The 22,202-nt window shown below is 42.5% G+C and overlaps 1 protein-coding gene across 6 annotated transcripts in view; it reads right to left on the bottom strand.

Annotated features, from left to right (window-relative positions):
* The window catches only part of LOC131262032 (protein boule), a 37,352-nt gene that overhangs the window by 3,331 nt on the left and 11,819 nt on the right, over positions 1-22,202 (bottom strand). For 4 of the 6 annotated variants that reach the window (XM_058263934.1, XM_058263939.1, XM_058263932.1 and 1 more), the window contains one exon: positions 10-134. The exons of the other annotated variants lie outside the window; for them this stretch is intronic. The gene's annotated coding sequence lies outside the window, so the exon portion shown is untranslated. The remainder of the gene's footprint in view (positions 1-9; positions 135-22,202) is intronic. 6 annotated transcript variants of the gene reach the window in all.

Genomic DNA, 22,202 nt, shown 5'->3' with positions numbered 1-22,202 from the left:
GTTCCGAACCTCGAGAATGGTTTTTATTTTTGCTTATGTTCTCCTATTGCCTATGGCGTCACGTCACTCGACAGAACTGTTTGATTTGATTCTTTTGCTTCCTCTTATGGCGATGCGTAAATACGAGATCTAGGCTGTGTAGGTGTAGTCTATACGTAGATAATTTGGTGGAAAAAACAGGAAGATAAAGAGCCCACAAATCGATTCGGGTGGGATGATCAAGGTGGTGTAAGATGTTCGGGACGAGAGAGAGAAAGAGGTAGGGAAGGGGTAAGAAAAAAGGAAGAAGAAAAAAAGAACACAATAGTAAAATAACAACAACAGTAACAGCAACGAGTAACATCAACGAGAACAGCAACAAGAACAACAAGAACAACAACAACAGCGGCAACAATTTGCAACAATTGAACACGAACGGTAGGAAAAGTGAATAAAACAAGGACACCGTAAGTAAACGCGACTACCAGGTGCATGGGGGAACGAAGGGAAATGGAAAAGGATGCGTGACTGGAAGGGAAAAGCCAATGAAAACGGAGCGACTATGGGAGCGGGTCATGTTAATAACAGGAAAACAAAACTAAAGTAAAACAACATGTTTACAAGGAAATCATTCCATCCCCAGGGTGCCTCCCCCACCTCCCATCTTCCAACTGCGAGACGGGGAGTATGCAAACGACACGAAAGGAAATCACGAGAAAATCTATACGCTTATACGCTTGTGGGTGACGAACGTTTCCTTCAAACGGACACATGATGGCGGCAAAGTGAGGACACCTTATTTACTGTGGACAAAGTCACGGACGAAATAAGGGGGGTGAGCATTTCCGAGCCCCAAAGGGCCAGGCCGGGCTATGCCGTCCTGTCATGCCGGTCGGGGAAATGGATCACTCATTCCGCAGTCCACACACACGCAGGACGCATAAAAAGAGAAAAAAGGACTAAAAAGCCGGTTTTCTTGTCGACCAAGGCAGAGTCAGCCAAGGAGTCTTTTGTGGAATGCCCATCAGTCACAGTCGCAAGGCTGGGCCCTTTTCTGGCCTGACTGCGAAAATCCATTTTACTCTCATGGTCTTCTTTCATTTCGAAAATAAGGATGGGTCGAATGTAGCATAATCATACAGACACATACACACACTGGCAATAACGTAAGATGGTGAATGATTGTTTAAGGCATCCAAACCGAACACCAATTCCTTACGGAATCATTTCCACGCTGGGTAAGATTTGAGAACAATGCAAAACACAACAATTGGGTCGTGGTGATTAAAGTTTTAATCATCTCGGGCTTGAAGTTTACCTGTCTACACATAATATGCAAAACAAAAATCAATATTTCGTTTCCAGTTAGACGTAAAGAAATGTTGATTCCGATCCCGGTAAGTAATTGAAAGTTTGAATAGTAGTTTAAATGTTTTGTCTTGCAACATAAGAACGCAAAACCGAGAGAGATTTGTTTTTTTGTTTAGTTGAAAACAGTCGAATATTACGTTTCATAATGAAAGAGAATAGCTTGCCCTTGCGTTACATGTACAGCGTTTTGCTTCATACAATGGAATACTTGAATCAGTTGAGAGAATATTTCAAATTGGTAAAGGAATAATACAAGCTGACTCTGGAAGTTTGCAATCATACTGTAGTTCTTCTCTCGTACAGGGGAGGATTCGGTTTCGATTGGGATTCGAACCCACGTCGTCGAGATGGTGAGCCCCGGCCCTGTCGTGGACCCCCATAATGTGGTTCTATTGAACCCTAAAAACCCTAATTTTTTTAAATATCTGGTCAGTTAAACATTATCATCCATTCATCCGGTCGATTAAAAATTATTAAAAAGATAGTATCAAAGGTAAATAGAATGTAAAAATTCAGTTTCATTAGCTTTTTTCTCCCGTATTTGAAAGTGTATGACCCGAAGCTGACGCAATGAAAACCAACAGCATGACACTTGTACGGTTCTACAGAACCCTAGATAACATAACATTATTCCAAACTTCCAGGATGGGCTTGAATTATTCTTGTATCGATTTGAAAAATTCCACCAACTGATTCGAGGGTTCCATTATATGACTTGAAACTGTGTAATGCGCCAGAATGTATGCCAAAGTCAAGCTACATCGTTGCGATATTTTGAGTTTTGTTACAAACGGTCACTATTAGAAGGTAGTGCGTAAAAACTAGCAAAATTATAAGTTATATTTTGTTTCATAATTATTATGTTACGCCGAAAATTTTTGGGTTTTCGAAATTGATTAATATCTTGTTCCAATATTCGGGTATTTGTGTTTCCCGATTTATTGCAGCTGCTTTTCAACAATATTTCATTCGATTCATCTCTCAAAAACATGAAACTTTGTTCTGGGATTGTTCTACTTTTGCTACAATAAGAAACGAATCTTAACGGTGTTTCTACACAAAGCCCAAAGCAAAGTTAGAAATCAATGCAGTCCTTTGGCTCACACAACAAAAAAATCAATTGCTTCTCTTAAATTGGTGACATGTTTTCTCCTTTCATTAATTCAATATACTTTCGATTCGTCTTCCTTTTGCAACAGCTAATCACTATGGCATCAGCTCTTCTCCCGGTGCGTGTAGCTTCGTTTTTGTCGATAAACTAATTACCACCGGACCCTAGCGACTCTTACTCGAAGCAACACTACTACCGAATGCGTGTGAATGGCAAACTTCAGCTAATCACAGGAGTGTTTGTCGCCTCTCTTCGTGAGGATGTTGCTGCTGAATTTAGAACCTTTCCACACACAGACATTATATGAATGCATTCCGGGCGCGTTGTTCCCGGGACAGAACGCTCTCTCTGGACCCCCGGTCACAAAAAACCACCTTCCCCCACAACCCACAGTCTGCAGTCACCTTTGGCGTTATTTATTGTGCCAGCGCCACAAAATGGCACACTAATTGCGTTTAACAATCACGCGGGTACATAACGCCGCCGGTGGTGGTGGAAAATGGTAGAAGCATTGGCCGGGAAAACACTGCGACAAGTTCTTGGCGCTCGGTGTTTCGTCCGTCATCCCCTGGCCCGGCGCAAGCAGCACGGTGTTTCCTCCTCTCAGCAAACAATCGGCTGATGATGAGAACTAGGTCATACCGATGCTGGTGCATCTATCTGAGTTCTCTTCGCCGGATGCATCAGTGCAGCATCGGCGTCAGCAACAGAACAGCAGCAAAAGATGGCAACTTTCGCCCCCGCACCGTATTGTCATTCCGGTAGATGCGTGCCGAATGCAGAAAGAGTAGGATAGCAGTAGAAATCGAAATCCTTTTTTTCAGAAAGTGATCCACCGCAGCTAAGCCCAGAGTCCAGATTTGACGAGGAACAGCTTGTGTGTATGTCGAAACCCTGATGCCTCAATAACCTTCCCCAACAGGCGATCCGGTAGGCACGGACCGGTTCGAAAAGTGATACGTATTAACAGAATAGAATGAAGTGCACAAAATGAGATCGAAAGCACATAAGAGGGACCTTTAAAAAAAAGCTCCGAAATATTTCAATTGGAAATTTGATTCGAAATCCCTGTTCGAAGCACTAAAATCCCTCCAGCAAACGATCGATTCTGCCAAATCTGAACGACGAGAACAATGCTGCTACCATTTTTGGCTCACGGCACGAACACACACACACTTGCCTGATCTGGGTGTACGTGTTTTGGTTTTTGGTTACAAGTTCACACCCTTTTTGAAATTCGGCTTTATTGTTTCGATCACATGTTTTCTCGCAAACATACTTGCTTCATTGCGAATAGCTGTTGGGGATACTTTGGCGAGGTGTTATTAGAAGGGGGTAGTCTGGTTTCTGGCCAACAACCATCCACTGGTGTCGTCCATAAAGATGTCACTGAGCCAGAGAGCTGATCCAGGCATCGATTTTCACCCAACTTTACCCATTCAGGTGTTTAATGTCCACCGGAACGTTGTTTGATTCGTTGTTTCGGCTAATTTGCCTAGCAACTTTCAACTCAGATTAGTTGGGGAGTGAGTCAAAATTGTGAGATTATTAAAATAGCCACGAATTGTCAGTAAATTTACAAATTTCCTATCAAAAGTCTATAAGAAACTAGCTTTTCTTACCAAAGAATGTGGTGATTTTGAAACACGAACGAATGGATCGATTGCTAAATATTACCAAAGTAAAATAATTAAACAAATAGATTTACACTTCAAACATCGATGTGTGCCAACTTTTGTCAATTTACGAATTAGTAAAATAGCCAGAAATTGACCGCAACTACTTTAAGACTGTTCTATAAATAATTTACGTATTTCTTGATATTAAAAAAAATGTTTTGCCACAAAACGTGATTTCGTGATTTCGAACCACGAACGAGTTAGACGGATCGCTTGATAAACATATTTAGATATAGTAAACGCAAAATAATAAAACAAATGGATATCAAATATTGACTTCAAAAAATCATTTGTACCAAAATCGGTTAGCAAATTAACCGATTCAGTGGTTCAAAAATTCGTCTTAAGTGTCAGAAGTAGTTCATTACCAAAACGAGTCACCAAACCTCATGAAACATACAAATACTAAAGGCCACAAATGATGCATTATCATGACCAAACAATTAATTAATGTGTGTATCATAGAATCGACTCCCGTATGTTCAATACTTGAGAAGCAAAGGTCTAGAGAGAAGGCTCGGTGCCAAAGCGGACATAATTTAATAACCTGAGCTGCATGTCTGCCGGTGTACTTGTGTGTGTGTTCCAATGTACCATCCTAGGCACATAAACTAGCTGCTTCGGGGCTCCTACGGTGTCACATTTGCCATCTGTTCCCTGCTGCTGTGCAAATAGATTTTCCACAAATTTTCTAATTTAGGCCGCGACCAGCGTCTACAACACCATGCCGTAGTCCTTTCGCCTTTGCATTGAATACTGTCACCTTCAGCGCCCGGCCTACCGTCATGTCACGCTCGGGCGAACACTTGCTACGGATCGAGTCCTTCCGCCACTCGAGGATGCCGGCCGAGGGATGTCTTATGTACTCCGTTCGTGGTGGAATACTTGCTAGAACTTTCCCATGGAGCGAGCGCAAACAATGTGGCCACGTTTTGCATTTAGCTCTGCTCTCTTTCGACCCAGAAGGCTTCGGAAAGATTTGTGTCCGCGCTGGAACGGAAGGCAAAAGTCTTCCAAACTAACATGCGCACCCGGTAGTGTGCATTTTTATTTCATTTCTGGTTTTGCTGTCACCCCAACGGATGCTGGAAAGAGGTTTGCCAACGTCAGACAAGACGGCCGCTAGCCGTCTGTGAAATGTTTGCCTACCAGAAATAGAAAATCAAGGTATTCGATACCGCGTGGGTGACGATGCTGTCTTCCGCAAGTAAAAGGACCATGACGCGACCGAAACTCTCGGCGGAAAAGTCGAAGAAAAAAAAACCGTCCGGCAACTTGCTGGCTTTCGTGGGAAGGACGGACTCAGCTGTGGGAAAACTATTGTCACAATCGACACAAACACAAACATACTAGGACATACCCTATCCGGCGGAGATCGGTCGCACTGCGGAAGCAGCGAAGTGGAAATGGAACCTTTTAATGAGTTTTCTGTTTTTGATACGCTCATTGAATTGTTATTACAACCATTTGCTCGTTATGTGTGTGTATGTATGCGGGGAGTGTGTCTACCGGTAGAGGCAAAAGGAAGGATGCTTTACATCGTCAGACCGCTTCTCGAAAAATGCTTAAGAACTTCGTGTCACAGGGACGGGGAAGCATTAAATGTTTAAATAGGCTTATGAGCAGCAGCAAACAAACAACTTATCAAGACCATATTGATTACATGAACATAATTGACTATCGGTTCATCAGGATCTTGTTTTACATGGCCTCTTTCAATTAGTGTTATGTTTAGAAGAGCTCTACAATCAAATTGGATACTTTCAGTGATAACCAGAACGAAGTTTCTAATGTGGTGAACAAAACGACCCACTTCCGAAAAGAAGACAACATTTGAATTTTCCATTTTGGGACCCTTTTGTGAGTCTGTAAATTATCGCCCCGGACACCGGAAGGTTTCAATTTCGTGACGGTTTTGAACATTTTTATTTAAAGTTTTAGATATTGGTACTTTATCTTGAAATCAATATTAAAAATCATAGTTTTTCCGGCAAAATCCTTTCTTTTCAGGATCGGTTTTCAGACCGATTGGATTACTATTGAACTATGAATAGACACTACAGAAAATATGATTCAAACCGGTCCAGGAAATCAAGAAGGTCGTGGAATAGAGGTCCTTCTTGGAATAGATCGGCTCCAGAGCTCCATAAAGGATCCCTCGGCTTTTTCTGCCTTCTGTCGCTGTACCACAGGAGGAGTCCAGCCGAGGTGGAAAACAGTCGGGTAAGGGGAAAATCCATTGAAAATTGCAATTGCAGCACCCGCTGAATCCAATCGATACTTTACATTGGCATAAGGAAAAGCCCTCCGCTATCGATGGCCCAAGATCAAATTGTTATTACGAAACACTGGTATCGGCGGGGACGACCCTGAGCTTCCAATCGCCGTGGAAATAAAAGAAATCCACTCCAATCCGCGGCGCACTCTCGTCTCGCGATAGCAGATTGAAAATGGATCATTTGAATTTTTCCCATTCCGGTAACCATTGGGTGGGTGATTTTGTGCGAACGTGCATTTGCACGACATAAATGGAGCTCGGTCTGTGTGTGTGTGTGTGTGTGTGTATGGGGCTATAAATTTATATAACCATGACCATCGACGCCTAGCGCCGGCAGCATCCACCAAACGGCTAGCAGGGGGCGTATTGAATTATTCATACTATATATGTGCCATAATTTCCAGAACGATTGCGAACGAGCAACCGTTCGCCACCGAAACGAACGCGATCGATTTGCGCCGGAAACGAGATGCTCTTTCCGTCCGGTTCCGGCTGGCTAGAGCCTGGACTTTTGGGAGCCAGCAAAGGAATCGAAACCGGCCCAGAAATTAGTGACCGTAAAAGAACGGATCGGCGGAAGAAACCAGCCCCGGTTCGGCCCCTGATTGACACGTGAAATGTGTAACGGACCAAGAATCCGTTTCCGATGTTCCTTTGCGGGGATTCGGGGCGAAGATTTTCACACACAGCAGATCTTATCACCATTGTCCTGCTGTCGGATCGCCTTTATGCTTATCTCATTTATAGAATTATTTTGAAAGGCCAACCTCTTGTCCACCCCTCACCACTTTGGGGGGAAAGGAAAATGAATTATGAAAAATATATGCATTTGACACACACAGCGCACGACACAGAAACACTCCGCTCGATGGGGAAAATTGCACATATGAATATTTGAAAAATTAATCTCCCTGCCACGTTCGGTTTCATCGTTCAGGCAAAGTGCAAGCCGCTGGCGAGTGGGCTTTTCCGGGCGAAAGTGACATCATCCGGCGGTCGGTACCAAAATTCACACACACACGCGGCCGCGCGCGAGCCCGTTTCGCCCGAAACATGATATCGTAAGATTGGCCCGTCTAATCCCAGCACCCCACGCTCCGGTGTTGCCGAAAAGTACGGGGATAAGGATTATTTATTCATGGAATTAGCCTTCCGTCGACGCCCGAAGGGAAAGAACGGATAGAGAGAAAGAGAAAAAAAACCGGCCTAAGTTTATCCTGGTCGTGGGGTTTTATCCCACCAGTTTTTGGCAGACCGTTGTTATCATTTGTAGTTTCCACTTAACTTTCCACGCCAAGTGGTCTGGGGGGAAGGGGAAGCTACCGTAATTCCAAACTTTTCCATCGTGGCAAAATCAAATCAAATTAACTTCTCCGTTTTCGGTTCGCTGGGGAGGGATTCGGTGGGAAGGATCGGCGGGGATGTCGTTCGGATCGGATTCCTCCGAGCCTGTGCGAAATCAAGCGAAATGGCTAGATCAGAAGATTTAAGCGTAAACGATACTCGAAACAACTTTCACTGCAAATCGAAACAGAAAATGGTATCTTTTAGAATCTACAACGAGGAGAAGGACGTGGTCGCCATTGGGAAATGTTGCTTAAAATGAGGATTAAATATTTATTTCCTTGCAACAAGTGCTGCCCTAATCAATTTTAAACGTTATAACTCACTTAAAATTGATTGATAGAAATACCTTAACACCTGAAACCGAACTATTCATCTTGTTTTATTATTTTTTATTCAATAATATATCAAACCTTAATCTAAAGGTACATAACAAAGTTATTTGCTTTCGGGTTGTACCAAGTCAAACTTGGTTAAATCGACAATGAGTGTTGCAGAGGAAACAGGGAGTTTCCCTAAATAAAAAAAAAATATAGAACAAATGACAGATATTAAGTAAAAACGAAAATGAAATTATTTGTCTAGACAAACATTTAAACTAGGAAAGTTGGATACAATACAACTAAAGTGAGTTGTTTGAGATAGAGATGCATTGACTCTTTACTTTAATTTTGAGATTAATGAATCGTTGAAGAAGAAATTCACGGCTCCCAAAGATTTATGAAGCTTCGAAGAACAGCTTCATGGAGCCGAAAAATGCAAAGGAATAACTCGTATTGAATGAAACTTGAGTGAAAGATTTATATGAATGGATCTCCCTAAGAGATTCATAAGTAATAACACTAAATAAATCAAACATTTTTAGCGTTTCCTTATCTATGAAAACTAACGCCATTTTTCACATCAACCACATCAAACAAAGAGCTCTATCTATAATTATTACATGTTTATAATAAACATTAATTAATATACCTTAACATTTTTTAAATGAAATTACAAAAGTGAGCCCGAATTAAAAATTGTACACCTGAACGCGCGTAATGGACGGCGAAGGTTACCTAACGTAATTATTAATGGACCATTTTCACGTGGCGTTAACTGTCGTTCTACACTGAATGGTGAAAAGTGGCGAAAAACGGAGCACGAACAACGACGCTCAGGCCCAAATGAATCGACCCATCTTCGCACCCTTGATCACAGCACGGCACCAGATTGCGGTAACAGCAGCAATTATCACCTGGCCCAAACGGGGTGGGGGGCGGGCGACCGGAAAAGCGACGATGCTGTTTGCTCTACACCAGTCGCCGGCAAATGGTGGTCGGGAAATGGTGTGTTAAAATGACCGGCCCGGTAATGAAAATCGAATTTTCCTTATCCTCCAGCGTGTTAACAAAGTGAACGCAATTAAGGGAGTACATGGTCGAAGGCCGGTGGCGGTGGAATATGGCGAGAAAGGACACAGCAAAAAGGAACATTTTTCTTTCTTTCCCTCTCCCCCGAAAGACACGGAAACCCCGTCACGAAAGCGATCGCCCGGGACATCACGGCGTTGATAATTCATCCTGACGCGGAGAGCTTTTAATATTTTCACCGTTTTCCGGGTCGTGCTGTCTTCGGTTTTGGGCTGGTGAAAAATTAAACTCCGGGTTCGTATCGGATATCATTTCCCGTAAATTAATCCTTCCCTTTCCGTGTTTTCCGCTGAAGAACACGACACGCCTTATCAAACACCGAAGATCGTACTCTTTTAGCGAGCAGCCACAAATAATTTCATCCCGAAAAAAAGACATACATTTTTGGCCCGAACAAAGAAACATTTCTCCGGTTCTTCTTTTTTTTTTTGTTCAAGGACCTTCCGGTGTAATAAATTCCATCCCCAATTCCGGCGCACTCCCGGAGCCGGAGCGTAACGCTTGGTAACGGAAGGTAACGCCGCCAACACTATTCCCGCGAGTTGGCCGTCACCCCTAGGAAAAGGGGGCTGTGGTTTAGCATTACCCGTCGCCTAATGCTTGTTGATGTAATCCTTAGTAGGTAATAAATCATCGTAACAGGACGGGGAAACCATGAATGACAGGAAGGCGAAAGAGAAAGGACATAAAATGGGGCGGGAAGGGTGACGTTCTGGAAAGTGGCTTCGTCGGGGACAACTTTTCGTAGTGGAAAAATAGCAACTCCCGGGCGAATTGCGGAAAGCGGATCGGGATTTTCATGCAGGAAGAACACCGTTCGCACCCTTCTGCCTTCCCCGTACCGCGGGTGCCATAATCGTTTAGCCATAAACGGCCCTTGCCTCCGGTTCGATTATGGCACGAACGCGTGCGTCCGACCGCGACCGGAATCGATCCGTTTGGAAGATTCGCGTCGCGCTGTAAAAGTGTGTTACAAGCGCCGTTCCGGGCGTACGAAAAATCGATAATTTAAACCCCCATCAGCCCTACCAAGACGGGCTCTTTGGGTGTAGAGGGAAGAATACTCTTTATTGTATCCAGTGCATTCTAGTTTCCATTCTATCTCGTCCTTATCTTTATCCTCTTTTGTTCACTCACTTTTCCTTATAGATTTCGTGCACGCATCTATCTCTTTTCGGCGTCGCGTTAGAGGAAAAGTCCCTTCTGCGCTAAAAAAAGCTTTCCCATACTAGCCGTGGGAAGTTCGGAGATGTAACTTTCCCTGCCACACACATCGACACGGGTAGAATCCACCCCACAAACGCACACACACACACTCACACACATCTTTGTATGGTGCAAAACACCAGCCGCGGCAAGCAGGCCTTTTCCCTGTTGTTCTTTGTATCCCGAGACCTTCATTTTCCTCCCACGTTCACCCACACATACACACGCATACACATACTTTTCCTCGTGCTCTAGCCTGCCCTCCCTTTTGTGCTCACATGCGCCGACCCCCTAAACGGATGGTGGTCGTAAAATGGTGCTCCCACAGCAGCCTTGGAGAGCTGGGCGTGCAGCAGCAGGAAGGTGGCGAAGGTTAGTTTTTCGGCATTCGGCGGGGCGGAATCCGGGGGGACATGGCATGCCCGTCGCCACCACTATCGACTGGTACGATCTCTTGGTAGCTCCTCCGGAAAATGCCACCCCGGGAACCGCTGGGCGCTGGGCAAAGAGCCAGTCGGAAAATTACACCAAAGCGTTAAATCGTCCGTTCGAGAACAAATGGCCTCAAAAAGGGTGGGGGAGGGGGGCTCTGTAGCTCCATCTCGCTTTGCGGCGTGAAAAACCACAGACGTAGAAAGTTATGCTGCCGATGGAGTCGGCCGAAAGTGTTCGTTCTCGTCTGCTGTGTGTACTAGAGGAGCTCAAGGGTTGTACTCCTTTTCCCGTACGGTTCTTCTTCACAGTGCACACTAGGCTTCGCTCGGGCAAAAGCCGGGATAAAACACAAATAATTCCGAAAACAGGATAAATATGTATAACAGGAAAAAATAGGAGACAATGATAGTCTTGTTTTGATTAAAAAGTATAAAAAAAAAATTATTCCAGAACATTTTATTCCGATAGCACTTCATGCCACTTCATACCTGATACCTTAACAAAATTTACATATTTATTGTAAATTTGCAAAATTTTATAACATATTTATTGTATGTAGGATAAATGATAGAAAGAAAATAAGCAAAATAGCAAAAATTACTAAAATACCTTTTTGATAAAATTCATAGTGCAAACTTGGATAAAGCAATCAAGAAAAGTGGTTTACGGCAATTTAAATTGAATTCAATCTTAATGTAGATACGACTTAAATCTCTAAGAATGACATTTTTTCGGAACATTCTAAACTCGTCCCTTTCGCCTTCATCCCACCTCACCGAGCCCAGTGTGCGTGTGTTGGCCCTCGATGGTGCTGTAATTTCAGGGGAAAATTTGTCGGTGCCGCCACGTCGCCGGAAAAGCATTCTCTCTTAACTGCGGGCCCCCCCTTTTCCTTCCCTTTCCTTCCCTTCCCGCAACCGAGGGCCTTCAACTGAAGATGGAAGTCTCTCGTTTCCCGTAGTGGAAACCCTTTTTTCCGGGTAGCCCGGGGAGCCACCACATGAACAGTACTGCCGAACATTATTGAGCCAATGTTTAGCGTAATTTTGATTTCCTTTTTTCCGCACATGAATTTCCTCACAGGCTTCATTTTGATACGCGTTTCCTTTTTTTCTTTCTCTACCCAAATCCTCTTTGATGGTGAATGTTGTTTGTTTAGTTTGTTTTTACTTAATTCGTGCATTCGGGGGCTTGTAATATTCCAAATCATGTGCGCTTGTCCTTCACGTGAAAATCAGCTTGAATTCTCGAACGCATAAATGTGCCTATCCAGTAGGGTTTCTCCTTTTTGGGTGTTTGTTTTTCTCCCGATCAATTTTTCCGCACGCAAATCGGAATCCCCCCTTTATCAGGAGAGCACGATCTTGAGTTTTGAAAGGACCGCCGCCGCCGCCGATGATAATGCGAATGGTAATTTTCTTTTCAATTTTTCCATCCCGCAAACGCGTACAAACAGGAAGATTCCTGTTCGACAATAACCGGTGCGTGTACTTACAGCGTCGTGGACGGCAAAGAGTAAACCAAAACAACAGCAAAATCATGACAAGCATTTGGTTTTCCCCCCTTTTCCCGACGGAATGCCGACCGTTCTCCGCCGCGCAGAACATCACAGTAATGCTGTCGAAGATAGAACGCGAAGATACGGCACGTAAATGCTGCGTGGCGTGCAAGGACAAACACGGAATCGAGCCCTGCCAGCGCAAACGGAAAACCGGAAGTACCCCGGCTGATTCGGGGGTGGTTGGTAAAGGAATACTAATCGAGCGGGAAGAGATGAAGAAAAACACCATTGGCAGCGTGCGAGGTTTGTTCCCCGGAAACTCTCGTTTAAAGGAATAAAGGGAAGTTTACAAGGTTAAGGAATGAATGGCGGAAAAATTGGAAAAAACGGATATCTAACAACAAAGTAGGACAAGGCACGTTCGGGAGGGCAAACGGAAAAGCAAAAAGATTACTAAACCTACGCAGGGTGTACATAACAAGCGCTCGAAGTTGATTGCTTTAAGGGAGTTTCCGAAAGCTCTGGCTCCGGTCGCTTGACGGTTCACTTTCGCGCCCACCTTCGACCCTTCCGCTCTGCTTGGTGGAACTTACCCCTTTTCTGGCAGGGCAATCCAGTTTACCACCCTAATCGATGGCGCAGGTGTCTGTGTGTGTCTTGCTAGGACGCGTCAACACAGCGTGTCAGGGAAAAGGTTTACGCGATGCCCCTTCGAATCAATGTGCGGATGGGTCCGCACGATAAAAATAAGAGCTTCGAACCGCTCGCGCCTAGCATCTTCTGCGGCAAGTGGATTAAGTGTGGAAAGTAAAAGTTATCCAATGAAGCCGCGTAAAACGGACGGCTTTGACGCGAGCGAAAAAGAGAAGCAGTGAAACTCATCGTAAGAGGATGAAAGTTTTCAACGAACAACAAAACACGAGCACATGATAGAAATAATAAAAAGAAGAACCACCCGGGCCCAGATGGGCGGGCACTCAAGGCGTTTCGTGAACAACATTCGACCACGTGGACTGAAGCGTTGGCCGAACTAACAGCATTAAAGGGTGATAACTGTCGGTAATGTGAGGCGTTAATTTTTTTCAACAAGCACTTCCATTAACAGCTCAAGGAAGGTTTTTATCAAGGATAGAACCTTTTCTTTGTAACATTAATCTATGGCTGCTCTGTAAATGGACCAATGTAACAGGCAAACAAGATTCGTTTATAGATATCTGCATTGAACTATATAACGAAGCGAAAATACAAATATGACGTGTTAACGGTGAGTTCAAGATTAACAATCGTTACATTTGCAGTACGATTTATAGAAGGATCTTCGCAGAAGTATTATTTTTCATTTTTAAATAAGTTGAAAACGAATTTGTTTTAAATCTAAGAAATGTATTGTCCATTGAGTCCATTTATTTTGTAAATTACGAGTAAAACAACATTTGCCAAACATAACATCGCACCACATTATAAGACGATATCGACGAAATTGTACTTGCATCATGCCGTCAGAAAGCAATGATAAACAGAAGCAATCCAGTCGTTAAACACACGCGAAGTAAATAAAATAGGGGAAAGTGTGGCATGATGCACCGATGGAATAAAATGCATCGGCACTTCTTTAACTGAATTAAGCCATTTAGCACAAAATAAAGCAAAAGAATATGTTCACCGGCGTGTCTAATACATCCTATGTAAATTTCAGGGCTCTACATTAAGATTTTACAAAGAAAACAACATAAAGCTAATTATGCCAGAAATCATGAGGAATTTCCCTACGATAGTTTAAGCTAGAACAAGTGTTGACCTAAAATATTGCAATAACAATTCATAAAGTGCATGTTACTTAACGAGTACTGAAAAGAATTGGATACATAATTCTTAAGTTCTGGTTATGAAGACAAGAATGAATACATCCTCATCAGTGGGCAATATGCACCAGCTTATGTGGAGTAGAAAGCACTGCTGTAAACGTTAAGTAAAACACTAAAGATCTGAAACGTATTCAATATAACACTGTTACGGTGTTATAAATAATAAACTAAATTAGCTTAAGGTTGTACGTTCAAGGTTCTATATTCACAACGCACACATGATTCATTATCGATATTTCGTATTTGTTTGGAGGTGGAATCACATTTAACTAGGTTTCTAGACAAAGTCTACCTCATATTGAAATTGTAGATACTAAAAAACTTTCAAGTCCTAATAAATAACTCTTATTAGATAAAAAGTAACGGCGTGTGTTCTACACTAGTATTTGGTGTTGGTTTGGTTTGCCAAACAATTGTAAAGTACAAGTTGTAAAAAGTACTTTTAAAACTTTATTTCGTAACTTTATAACAATATGATAGTTTTAACGTCGTTTTAAAATTGTTTGCTAGTAGAACAGCATCGATTCGTAAAGAGTTAGATTATTTTTGCTGAATGAACTAAATGAAAAAAAAGATTTCCACAGGTTATATTGCCCCACATTACCTTACACACCTTTAAAGTAGGTTAAGATGTTCGTTGCATAAGAAGTTTATAATACCATTCGGCTTGTAGTGGAGTGCCCGAGGGAAAAAGCGACAACCAATGAACCTATCATTGGTCCGTGTCCGCTGTACACCACCACTCTTCTGCACAGTTCCACAAATGTTGCACAACAAACAAACTGTAATCCACCAACCCGTAAAGATTAAACAAAAAAGCACAAACGTACACAAAACTGACTATGCGGGTAAGTTAAGCACCAAGGAAGGGGCCCAAGTAAACACTGTGAAAAGTGGAAAAATAATTGCAACGCCAGGATAATTCACCAACTCCACCTCCCCCCCATCAGGAACCGAGGAAAAACAGGAAATGTAAATAGAATTTCGATCCCTTTTCCCTGGTGATGATCACTACCTTCTGTTCGTCCTTCTTCTGCTACGGCCCCAACGTCAAACATTCGCATCACCATCATCATCATCATCATCATGATCATCGCCATCACAAAAGGCTCTTCCACAGCCGCATGATGGTTATTCCCTAGTCCCCGGTGGGAATTTAAGGTTCGCCTCATTCGCCATTTTACTTTCATCGTATGCCCGCCTCCCCTTCGCATTAAAAAGTACGGAAAAAGGGAAACACTAAGCAAACTCTACCTCCCCCACGATAATAAAATTAGAAGGCCGGACAAATCTCAGGCGGTCCATCTTCGGCGTGATGACCAGGTTGGAGCCAGTCACAAACAGGACCTGCCCGAGAGACCACGCTATTCCCGAAGCAGAGCAAGGCGTGCAAAAACGGCCGGTCTGACGAAAGGAACACTTCGCGAGCGGCAGCTTTTCACCCGACCCGGCTGCCTCGAGTACGTACTGCCGTTTAATGATGATAATAAAACACAAAATCCATCCACAGCGTAACCTCACCTTTCCCCAAAAAGGTGGCGAAAGGGATGGGGGAAAATATGAAAATTTAATTGTCCCATTTCGGTCCCATCTTTTCCGGTCCCGGCAGCAGCAAACTTCCTCGCTTGTACACGATAGAATAAACGGGGGAAAAAACCGAAACGAAAACCTTTTTTCGCCCCTACCCCACCCCCATGGTTGGGTTTCGCTGATGGCCAAAGGTAACAGTGAGCTAAGCTGAAATTCGCTTCATCCATCAAGCAAGACGATGGTTGGGGCTTTCTTATTCTAATGGAAGCCGAAGGAAAGTGACAGTATTTTTGCAGCAATTCGGCGTTCGACGGGAGAACATTAAAAATTTCTCATTCGATTAAGGAATTAATTGAGGTTTAAAGAAGCCTTTTATAGCCGAGGGGTCTTTTCGAATATGTTTCCCGCTCAGCTAGAAAATGAATCATTATTCAAAAACAGCATATTCAAATTAAATGCAAAGTGATCTTTGTTGTTATTTTTTCCTTTCAATTTGATATTTTCCTCAAAGGCATTTTTTGTTGTACCACTTTAGGTTAAATCAATGCTGCTATTTAGAAATAGTATTTAAACCAAAACGGGTTTTTTTTATTTTTTGATAAACCACTTTAAATGTAAAATTATATATTTCTAATATATTTCTTTTATATGTTTTCAAGTCTGCAATTTTAAGCTACATTTTTGGCATTTTTTCAATCCTACAAAATTAAAAACAAAACATAATTCTCACGGTATAATATTTTAAAGAAGATCGCCTTGGATTATCTAGTAGATAGGGATGATAGAAACTGAATTTGTCTCACAGTTGCTGGCGTAGCGCTTTGGAATACTTCCGTTTGATTTACGCATTCCAATAGAAGAAAACAACAGTCGAAAGGAAGGAAGCAAATACAAAAAAACACTTGATAACATCGAACGATGAATCAGCTAATGATTTAATCACGGGGCGCGCAATATTGTCGAAAAGAGACACACACAAATCGAAACCAAACCCCGCGATGATTAAAATACTGCATCCCACAATCGCTCCCATCAATCGCGCCATCGGGTTTCGCCTGCTGCCTTTTTTCCCTTCGCCCTCCCTCCTCCTACGCCCGCAACATCGCAACACACCGATCCTGGTATGCGATCACGAGACGATCGCGTCGTGTGTACTCGATCGACCGATGAAAAGTGAAAGGCGCAGCAGCAAACGCCAGAGAGCAAAACACTCGAAGACACGTGTTATGCTGTGCGTGCCTTTGCGGGGCTGGAACGGAGATTGAATGGACGGGCAGAGGAGAGAGAGAAGAGAAGAGGAAAAAAAAAGCATTTATAACCTAGGACTTGCAACTTTCTTGCGCATGCCTGATGCTGGATGGAGGTGAATAAGCTCAAAGAGGCCCCCGGGGGGAAAGAGGGACGTGGAAACCCCGCCGCAGCGGCCACATGCACTCACGCACACACGCATATTGGCCGGCGGGCATGTCGATGCACATTCCAGAGATCAACACGCCGACCGCAAGAATCGGTTTTCCCGCTGAACTGGGCTCTTATTTTTATATATCTTTGGAGTTAATGAGTTTTCCAAACAGTGTGGTTTTGAAAAAGTACCCGAAATCGAAGAAAACCAAGTTAGCTAATAACTTCCCTTAGTTCGATTATTTTCATTACACGATTTTATAAAAAAAATAGAGTTAACGACATACGATAAATAGCTTAATAAAATAAAACAATTAATAACATAAATCGGGCCCATGTAAGTGTCATGTTTCAAACTTCCAAAACAGTTTGAAATTCTAACAAGGACCGTGGAAGTTAGCAGAAAAAAAACGCAAACAGAACATTTTAAATTTATTACTGTAATCATTCACTCCAAACAAAAACGAGCTTGAAAAAGTATTGCGTTTAAGAAAAAAATGTAACGAAAATGGTTAGCGATAAGATAGACAACGAACCGAGCTACCCTGGAGCTGGAAAATGTTACACGCGGTACGGATAAAATCTGCTACCATAAAACAGTCTCTCTAATCGTTCGCGGCGCCCGCCAGCCTTCATTTATCAAAACCCTTTGAGCCACTTCGTTCCGTTTGCCTCTTCCGTTCAACAACCACCGGCGACCCAAAAACGTTAAACCGGATCGCGGGCAGCACTGCGGACGAACCCGGACCCGGTCGAGGTCTTCGGGAGGAGAGAAACTTTCGAGGGACCGCCTGGGGGGCTTTCGAGCGAGTTTCAGCAAACCGCGGGTGCGCAGGTTGTTGATCGGCGAAGAGATGAGTGGTTCGCTACGCCGACCACTTTATGCTCTCTCCGTGGCCACAACAACACAGCTGAGCCGTCAGCTGAGCGCGCAATCAGGTGTGCTTCATCCGATCCTGTTCGAATGCACCAGATGAACGTGTTCATTTTACTTGCAGCAGGTGCAGCATAAGGGTGCAAACTTTACAAGTTCATGATCTAAGAAAAGTGGATTATCAAGATATAAGTTATCGAGTGAAAAATGTTGATATAAATCATTTTTAAAAACAAGTAGAAATAATTGAAACAGGCAAACATGACCAAAAACAACTTTCGGACTGCTTTCTTCAACCAAAATCACAGTTTCAAATTTGTGCCCAACTTTTATCCTTCAATTTTCTTTTCTTGCTGTCCAATCTAATTGCCGGGCAATTTATGGCAGAAATTGTGCAAGATAACCTTTTTTAGCATAACTCAGCGTCGCAAGCGGTTCGGTCCGAACAAAAACACGCGAATCGGTCGAAACGAAACGATAACCAAGGACCAAAACCGGACAGACAAACTAAAAAAAAATCACACAAGAATCCGTCCTAGACGAATGGGGAAAGTTATAACGAATAGGTTCGTTAAATAACGATGTTTCCTTCCCGTTCGCGGGCGCTTCCGATCCCGGTGCTTACAAGTGCCCAAGTGCACTTTCGGGCTTTTGTGTTTTCTGCATGAAAAAATGTGGCTTGTTCGCGGACAAGTTTGCCCACGGTCAAACGTAGCGAACCCAGCAAGGGGTTTAGATTTTACAAATAAATAATTGGTACACTCAATTATTTACAACACACTCTTCACAAGCCTTGGAAAAACGTTACGACTTGTTTCACCTAAAATAAACTCGCTTGATTCAATGTATTAACAGCGGAAAGAAAGTTCCGGACCTAATTACTAAACCTAGCATAAATTAAAAAAAAAACTGACATTAACAAAGGGAATACGAGGAAAATTAATCACACCAATAACAATCATTTCTTTATTTTTGGCACTCATCAACAATTACTGCTGATGCCACTAAGTTTTATCTCGACATCAGAAACTGTTGTCTCCAATGCACCAAGTAATGAAATAGCTCATCAGCTTCTGTTTCTAACGCATCTGAGTTTGTCTCTAACTCATTAGCTTTTGTCTCTTGCCGAAAACATAAAAATAAACAGGATAATTTGTTTTTCCACGATAATTACAAATAACAATCAACAAAAATAAATTATGGTCTAAAACAAACATGTGCCTATTATCATGCATATTTTTCCGATTTTCGGAGAAGCGAAGAACTCAACTTATTTGCATAGCTGATAAATGTCACTTGTTTTGTTTGGTCAGTACTGCTTAATTACTAATATTTTTTTAAATTTAATACAAAATAATAATTATTATCCTTTTCAATGCAACTTCATAAAATAGTTAATAGTACAAACATCATTCTTTATAAAAATAAAAGAATATCAGATAAATATCAGAAATAAAAAAAAACCCGATGAACATGAGACAAAAGCTGATGAGTTGGAGACAAAGTGAGATGCATCAAAGAGAGAAGTATTGATGCGCTACTGCAATCATGGGTGGTTTATAGGCAAAGATAGGTAGCAAAGCAACGACTATATCGTCGAAGAAAACACTCAATACAAATAAGAAAAGCCTTTTATCATATACATAGCCCTACATAGGATGTTTTCAAATGCTATTGCCCTAGTCGAGGAATATTTCATCCAGCTATACTTGTTCATGATATTGGCAACATTAAAAAAATACAACTTCGTTTTAGAAAATGAACATTATATTTAAACATTTTAGGTTCACAGTCTTCACAATCTCAAGATTGACTTCGATCATTTGCAAAGTAACTCCGCGTTGTACTCCTCAACGCTTCACATTTCTTCACGTTCGATTCTTCTCCATTGTTTATTTTTACAGGCTGTCGTTTTTAAGGAAAACCACCCTCATCGTTTTTGCGTTTGCATTTCTCTTCAAATTATTTTTTTATCTTCTCTCATCATCCCCATCACAATTCTCGGTATCGTTCGTTCAGGCCGTCGTCGTCTTAAGTCCTTTATCTTTTCATCACCTTTATTGCCCACCCAGCACCCGGCCCCAGTCGACATTCTACTTGTCTTTCGCTTCCCGCCCCCACCACGCGGGAAACACAAGAAAAAGAAAATACACTCCCGACGTAAGATGTCGCCCCGTTCAACACAATCGAAAGCAACAACATCCCCATCATCCGCGGCAAAGTGCCAGCCGCTTTTGCATTCTCACTGCGCCGACGAGTGCGCCGCCTGTGGTCCACCGTTTTGGCGAGAGGCTATTTTTAATTGTGTTTCGGGCAAAAATCAACCAAAAAGTGTTTATCATTTTCCCCTCGCCGGCCACCAACCGCCGTCGAAGCAATGGCGTGCACACGTGCGAAACCGAGGAGCGGGCGGTCGGTTGTAGGAAGGAACTAAATGAAACATAAACCTATTCGATTCGGTCCGGTTGATGCTTGCGCAAGGCGCTTGGCATTCCTTCCTTCTGCAGCCGTCGTCCTGATGTCTCTCCGTTTTCTTGAACCGGTAAAACTTTGTTTTGCAAACGCTCATCAATTGCACATCAAGTGTCAGCGTACAGAAAATGCAGGCTATGGGTTGTTTCCAACCGCCACACACGGGTGTTCTTCACGGGACACTGATGTGTTATAAATTAACTGCAACTTGTGTGAAGATTCAAAAAAATAGAGGGTGCTAGAACAAGTTTGCAAATCGACTTCCGCAAGCGAGACAATGCTCAACAGTGTGCCTTATGTTTATTTATTTTAATTTACTCCAGAACAGTATACAGCCTATTTATATTGTTTACCAATGAAGAAACACATACTAAGGTTAGATAATTCCTTACAATTAATAGCAATTATCTCCCGGAGAGGGAACAGCATTAAAAACCGCGTAGAGTAAAGCACAAAATTAACTGCCATGCAGGAAACCTTGTAAATTACATCATGTAAAGAGCTTTGGTTAATCCTTACGCACCAATCATCCGTACCAAGGGTAAGTACCGGGCAATAAACCTAACCGACATGGTACAACGCGAGCAAGAAACACGCTGTACGACCGTCGAACGATGGAGGGAACAACCGCCAAGGAGCCGTCATCTAACGCTCGAAAAAAAAAGCGCAGATACCAGCGTATGGGGAAATTTATCAACGTCAACGGCATCCCGCCACGGATAACTGATTCGGGTTCTGTGTGCGACTTTATTAAAACAGGCAAGATTAAACCCTTATCGCTACCGCACACGATAAGATATGCTTCACGGGGGGAAAATGCTCCCTACATGGGGCATGGGAGGTCTTTTCGACGCGAGCCTAATGGGTGTCATTTGTGACTGCAGCGTGCGATAAGCGACAGGCCACTTTTGTTTTCAAATATTAGGCCACTTTTTGTTTTCGACAATCTTTGAGATAACAAATTTAAACGAAATTAAAAGAACGGGGCACTAGGTTTTTGGTCATGAATTAATGTTGTTAATGGGAGGATAGCCGTTTGTGCATAAATTATGAAGATTTCAGATATTTGAGAATATATTTAGGTAAAAAACAAATTGTTATCAAATGCGACAAGGTTGAAGAGTTGTGAAAGAAGTAGAGTTGTGTAAATCGGATTCAGATTCATGAATCTGAATGAATCTCTGCCTTATAAGGGATTCATGAATCTTTCGCCGCGAGATTCATGAATCCCAAAGACACACCAAATGATGTAAAGTCACCAACCAAAAGTCGGTTGAGGGACCACCTTTTTTTTTTTTTTTTTTGGTCTCATTGTCCACGCCTATGACAGAATCGGGGAGATTCATGACAGAACCATGAAAGATTCATGAAGATTCATTAAGGTTTCGAAAAATTCATTAAGCTTTGAATATTCGAATCCGCAAAGATTCATGAATCCATCTGAATGAATCTTAGGTAAAAGATTCATATTAATGAATCTCGCCAAAAGATTCATTAAGCACAACACTAGAAAGAAGTATTATCTTCATGCGCATATTTAACCGCTTAGACAAATCGGCAGTAGGTCTGGATATTTTTAACCCACGCCCGGATTAACACGTTGACTGTCCCACCTTTTTAGTACATTTTTAGTACAGTTCGTATTGACAAAATTTGGTTATAAAATGCTTCAAGCCAAAGTTTTTAGGAAACCATGCAAAGAATAAGCTTCTTCTTCTTGGCGAAACGATCATATTGGTCATGC

This window comes from Anopheles coustani, chromosome 2, assembly GCF_943734705.1.
Source record: "Anopheles coustani chromosome 2, idAnoCousDA_361_x.2, whole genome shotgun sequence".
Lineage (NCBI taxonomy): Eukaryota > Metazoa > Arthropoda > Insecta > Diptera > Culicidae > Anopheles > Anopheles coustani.
Note: the sequence above shows the minus strand (reverse complement) of the source record. Positions and strands in the feature narration are given on the sequence as shown.